Here is a 6,000-nt window from a genome sequence, read left to right on the forward strand (position 1 = left end):
GGAAGGCACTCAAAAGATGACTGGGGAAGAGCTGCCTCCTCAAAAAAGCGTTGACCTTGATGACATGGATGGAGTTAAGCTTTCAGGGTCTTCATTTACTGATGTGCCATGACTCAATATGAGAAGAAAGAGCTGAAAACATCCATTAATATTCAGAAAATGGAATGTTTGAAGTATGAATCTAGGAAAATTGGAAATTGTCAAAAATGAAATGGAATGAGTAAACACTGATATCCTAAGCATTAGTGAGCTGAAATGGACTGGTATTGGCCTTTTTGAATCATACAATCATATGGTCTGCTAAGCCGGAAAAGATAACTTGAAGAGGGATGGTGTTGAATTCATCATCAAAAAGAGCATTTCAGGATCTATCCTGAAGTACAATGGTGTCAGCGATAGGATCATATCCATACGCCTATGAGCAAGGCAGGTTATTCAAATTCACACACCAACCACTAAGGGCAAAGATGAAGAAATTGAAGAATTTTAGCAACTTTTACAACCTGAAATTGATCAAACATGCAATCAGGGTGTATTGATAATTACTGGTGATTGGAATGTGAAAATGGAAACAAGGAGGAAGGATTGGTAGTTGGGAAATATGGCCTTGGGGATAGAAATGTTGCTGGATATCGCATGATAGAATTTTACAAGACAAACGACTTCTTCATTGGAAATTCCTTTTTTTAACCAACATAAATGGCTACTATACACATGGACCTCACCAGATGGAATACACCAGAACAAAATCGACCACATATGTGGAAAGAGATGACAGAAAAGGTCAATATCATCAGTCAGAAATAGGGCAGTGGCCAGATGCCAACTGCAGAACTGACCATCAACTACTCACATGCGAGTTCAAGTTAAAACTGAAGAAAATTAGAATAAGTCCACGAGAGCCAAAGTATGACCTTGAGTATACCCCACCTGAATTTAGAGACCATCTCAAGAATAGATTTAATGCTTTGGACAGTAATGACTGAAGACCGGATGAGTTATGGAATGATATCAAGGACAGCACACATGAAGAAAGCAAGAGGTCATTAAAAAGACAAGGGAGAAAAGACCAAAATGGATGTCAGAAGAGACTCTGAAACTTACTCTTGAACGTCCAGTACTTAAAGAAAAGAAAGAAATGACAAAGTAAAGGAGCTGAACAGAATATTTCAAATGGTGGCTTGAAAAGAGAAAGTATTATAATGACATGTGGAAAGAGCTGGAGATAGAAAGCCAAAAGTGAAGAGCAGACTCGACATTTCGCAAGCTGAAAGAACTGAAGAAAAAATTTAAGTCCAAGTGCAAGAGTGAAGGATTCTGTGAGGATAATATTAAATGATGCAGGAAGCATCAAAAGAAGATGCTATCCCATAGTCGCTAACCCCAAAAGATTGCAGAAGGTAGTATATGATAAGGAACTGATGGTACTGAAGGAAGAAGTCCAAGCTGCACTGAAGTCATTGGTGGAAAACAAGGCTTCCGTGTCTATTCCGAGAAATTTGGAAAGACAGCTACCTGGCCAACTGACTGGAAGAGATTCATATTTGTGCCTATTCCCAAGAAAGGTGATCCAACGAAATGTGGAAATTATCAAACACTACCATTAATGTCACACACAAGTAAAATTTGCTGAAGATCATTCCAAAGTGGCTGCAGCAACATATCGACATGTAATTGCCAGAAATTCAAGCTGAATTCCGAAGAGGACCTGGAACCAGGGTTGTCATTGCTGATGTCAGATGGATCCTGGCTAAAGCAGAGAATACCAGAAAGATGTGGACCTTTGTTTTATTGACTGTGCTAAGGCACTTGAGTGTGCGGATCATAAAAGTTATGGATAACATTGGAAAGAATGGAAATTCCAGAACACTTAATTGTGATTATGAGGAACCTCTACATAGATCAAGAGGCAGTTGTTGGAACAGGACAAGGGGGTGGGTACTGCATGTTTTAAAGTCAGGAAAGGTGTGCATCATGTTTGTATCCCTTCACCATACCTAATCAATCTATATGCCGTGCAAATAATCTGAGAAGCTGCACTCTACGAAGAACAGGGCATCAAGATTGGCAGACGATGCATTAGCTACATGCCTTATGCAGATAACACGTCCTTGCCTGTTGAAAGTGAAGAGGACTTGAAGCACTTACTGATGAATATCAAAGAGCACAGCTTTCCATATAGATTACACCTCAACATAAAAGAAAAAGAAAATCCTCCCAACCGTACCAATAAGCAACATCATCGTAAATGAAGAAAAGATTCAAGTTGTCAAGGATTTCATTTTATCTGGATCCATAATCAACACCCTTGGAAGCAGCAGTCAAGAAATCAAAAGACACATTTCATTGGGATAATCTGCTGCAAAAGACCTCTTTAAAGCATTGGAAAGCAAAGATGTCACCTTGAAGACTAAGGTGAGCCTGACCTAAACCATGGTGTTTTCAATTGCCTCATACGCATGCAAAAGCTGAACAATGAATAAGGAATACTGAAGAAGAATTGACGTCTTTGGATTGTTGGGTTGGCCATGAAGAGTGAATATACCATCAACTGCCAAAAGAACAAACAAGTCTGTGGTGGAAGAAGTATAACCAGAATGCTCCTTAGAAGCAAGGATAGCGAGACCACATCTCACATGCTTTGGGCAAGTTATCTGGAGGGACTACTCCCTGGACAAGGACATCATACGTGGTAAAGTAGAGGGTCAGTGAAAAAGAGAAGACCATCAACTAGTTGGATTGACACAGTGGCTGCAACATTGGGGTCCGGACGTCAGCAATGGTGAGAATGGCGCAGGACCAGGCGGTGTTTCGTTATGTAGTACATATGGATTGGTATGAGTCGGAAAAGGACTCAATGGCACCAAACAAAAACAATAGCTTCCTATCTGAATGGAATCATTTCTGAAAGAATGGACTGTGTGTTTACATTAGAAAGAGTGTGAATTTTATGGCATACCGTTTATAGACTTAGGGAAAAAAATCAAACAAACTTCTCTGAGCCTCAATTTACTCATTTGTAAAATTACTTAAAAAATTACCAGATGGTTTGGTTTTTAAAAACAATATATGTAAAATGGTTAGTACGCTGTTCAACATATAACACTTTTTCAATATAGAGAAACTACTATTTTTACAGTAATCAAATATTTAACCTTAGAATTTGTCATTATGCAAATTAAATAGTAGATTTAAATTAACACTTGTGCATTGGATAAACAAATGAATTAGAGTATACAACCATTATCTGCAAGTGACATAATTTGTGAATCAAAAAAACACAGAAACCCTGAACATTGGGAAAATATCTCAAATATAAATTAAAAAAAAACTAGCAATTTCTCAAATACTAGACAATATTTTAAAGAGAAATTTTATGGCCAAAAACGTGAAAATATTATTGATAGGTTTCAAAGTAGCTTGAATGAATAAACACAAAAGCATATTTCTTAACAGAAAGATTAAACACATATTTGAAAGCAGTAGTTCTCAAATCAATATAATTAATTCAGGACATTTTTCAGAACCCAACAAAATGATTTTGAAGTTCATTTAGAATTCATATACAAGTGATATTTCCCTCCTTCAAAAATTCTAAAAAGGTGAGAAATTGTGAGCAGGAATATAATACAGTACAAAATGTTAAAATTAAAAAAAAAAAGCTATACTGATGGAAATAGAAGACAAGGCTGCAACATTTATAGAATAGGATAGCTTGTAAAAATGTATAAACTACTGTAAAGGAGTATTTTCAAATAAACTACTATCAAATAGTATTTATAGCAACTTTTTTTGTAAGCATGCAATGTTATTGCTATACATTTACATATTTGCATAGAAAAATGTTTGACCTATTTGTGGAAATTTTATTAGCAGTCTCTGGTTAGTGAGATTTGGGAAGATTTTTCTTCTGTGCATTTTCTATTTCTCTGTAATACTTATGCATTCTGTTTGTCATGAAATGAGAGAGAGGAAAGAAATGGAGGCAACTGAGAGCAAGCAGTCTGAGAGCTCCAAGCTGTGAACCTCACAGGGGAGGGGTCTGAGTGTTGGTGCTCCTGCTGGCTCCCCACTGAGGTGCTTTCCAAATGCTCCTCTCTGTCCATCCCAAGGATTAAGCACTTCCTTTCCCTAGTGGAACCATTCCCTTCCAGATATGGCTATGGGCTATGGAGGGCCCACTGCCACTACCCATGGGAGTCTGACCCTGGTCCTCAAACCAAAAAAAACCACTTTTTCCATCGAGTTGATTCTGACTCATGGAGACCCTATAGGACAGAGTAGAACTGCCCGATAGGGTTTTCCAGGAGTGGCTGGTAGATTCAAACTACCTACTTTTTGATTAGCAGCCGATTTCTTAACCACTTCTCCACCAGGGCTCTCTGGTCCCCACGGGACATTCCTTTCCCATGCTCATGGAATTCAGTGCTGATCTGGAGCAGATCATACTTTCACACCTCATATCCCAGGTCACCAAACCTATACTAGCTAAAATGTTTACTCTGCAGTCAAAAAGTAATATCAGATAATTGTTTCAAGACAAAATAACAAAATGTTGTATCTATGGCAGGCTTGATGTCAGCACTAATATCACCTGATCTCTTCATGCAGCTGAGGTAACTAGACCAGTCATTTAAAATCTCTGACGCTCAACTTTATCAGTTGCAATGTTATACTATAATAACATTTCTTAATGGCTTATTATGTGCCAGACAATGTTCAATGTGTTCTATTTTATTATTTTTCATTCACTTGTTCTCCCGGGCAGAATCTGGCATCCTTCGGGCCATGAGCTTCAATCGTCGAGTGGCCATTTGCAACCCACTTCCTTATGCCACAGTGCTCACCAATGCTTGCGTTGTGGCTATGGGCCTGAGAACTCTCCTCCACAGATTTATCCTCATCCTGGTCTTTCCATTGCTGCTGCACAGACTGCAGATCTGTTACCCTCAGAACGTCCTTTCCCAAGTCACGTTGATATGATTAAGCTGGTGTGTACTGATGTTTCCCTCAATAGCCAATATGGGCTGTCCATTGTGTTGTTCACCTTTGGACTGCACTCTGCACTCATCCTTATATCCTATGTACTCATCCTGACATCAGTGCTAGCCATTGCCTCCCGTGAGGAGCGACTCAAGACACTCAACACATGTGTCTCCCACATCCTAGCTGTGCTCATCTTCTATGTGCCTATGGTACGTGTGTCCATGGTGCATTGTTTTGGTAATGGCCTACCCCGTGCTGTTCATATCCTCATGTCAATCCTTTACCTCTTTGTGCCTTTCATGATCAAACCCATCATCGATTCCATTAAGACCAAGGAGATACACTGCAGGCTTCTCAAGATGCACTTCAGGGTAAAGTTCTGACTTTCTGGCAGATCTAGAAGCTCTAGTGTTGGGGATATAGCCAGCCAGATCCCTAAAGCTCAACAGATCAATCCAGGGATGCTAGTGCTGTACTACAAGTTCTAGTTTCAATGATCAATCATTTAGTCTAACACATTGGGCTAACAATTTCCAGGACCATCTTGGGCCTTATCCAGAAATTAACTCATATATCAATGTCCTCTAGAGGCAGAAAAATTGTCTCCCTTCAAGAGTAACCAGGAGACAGAGAGCAGGACTTTCAGCTTCTGAGCGGTGACCTTCGAATTGTGCATGAGGGGACAGTGTATTCAAAATGGATGATGTTGAGAACGGCAAGAAAATTTTTGTTTAGAAATGTGCCCAGTGCCACACTGTGGAAAAGAGAGACAAGCACAAGACTGGGCCAAATCTGCATGGTTTGTTTGGGCAGAAGACCGGTCAAGCCCCTGGATTCTCTTACACGGATGCCAATAAGAGCAAAGGTATCACTTGGGGACAGGACACACTGAGGGACTATTTGGAGAATCTCAAGAAGTACATTCCAGGAGCAAAAATGATCTTCAGTGGCATTAAGAAGAAAGCACAAAGGGCAGACTTGATAGCTTATCTCAAGAAAGCTACTGATGAGTAA

General features: G+C 39.5%; 2 pseudogenes; both read left to right on the forward strand.

Annotated features, from left to right (window-relative positions):
- The first annotated feature begins 4,722 nt into the window (after positions 1 to 4,722).
- Positions 4,723 to 5,369, forward strand: LOC104847057 (olfactory receptor 51I2-like; annotated as a pseudogene).
- A 304-nt stretch (positions 5,370 to 5,673) lies between these two features.
- Positions 5,674 to 6,000, forward strand: LOC100656641 (cytochrome c, somatic-like; annotated as a pseudogene).

This window comes from Loxodonta africana, chromosome 7 (assembly GCF_030014295.1).
Source record: "Loxodonta africana isolate mLoxAfr1 chromosome 7, mLoxAfr1.hap2, whole genome shotgun sequence".
NCBI classification, from domain to species: Eukaryota; Metazoa; Chordata; class Mammalia; order Proboscidea; family Elephantidae; genus Loxodonta; species Loxodonta africana.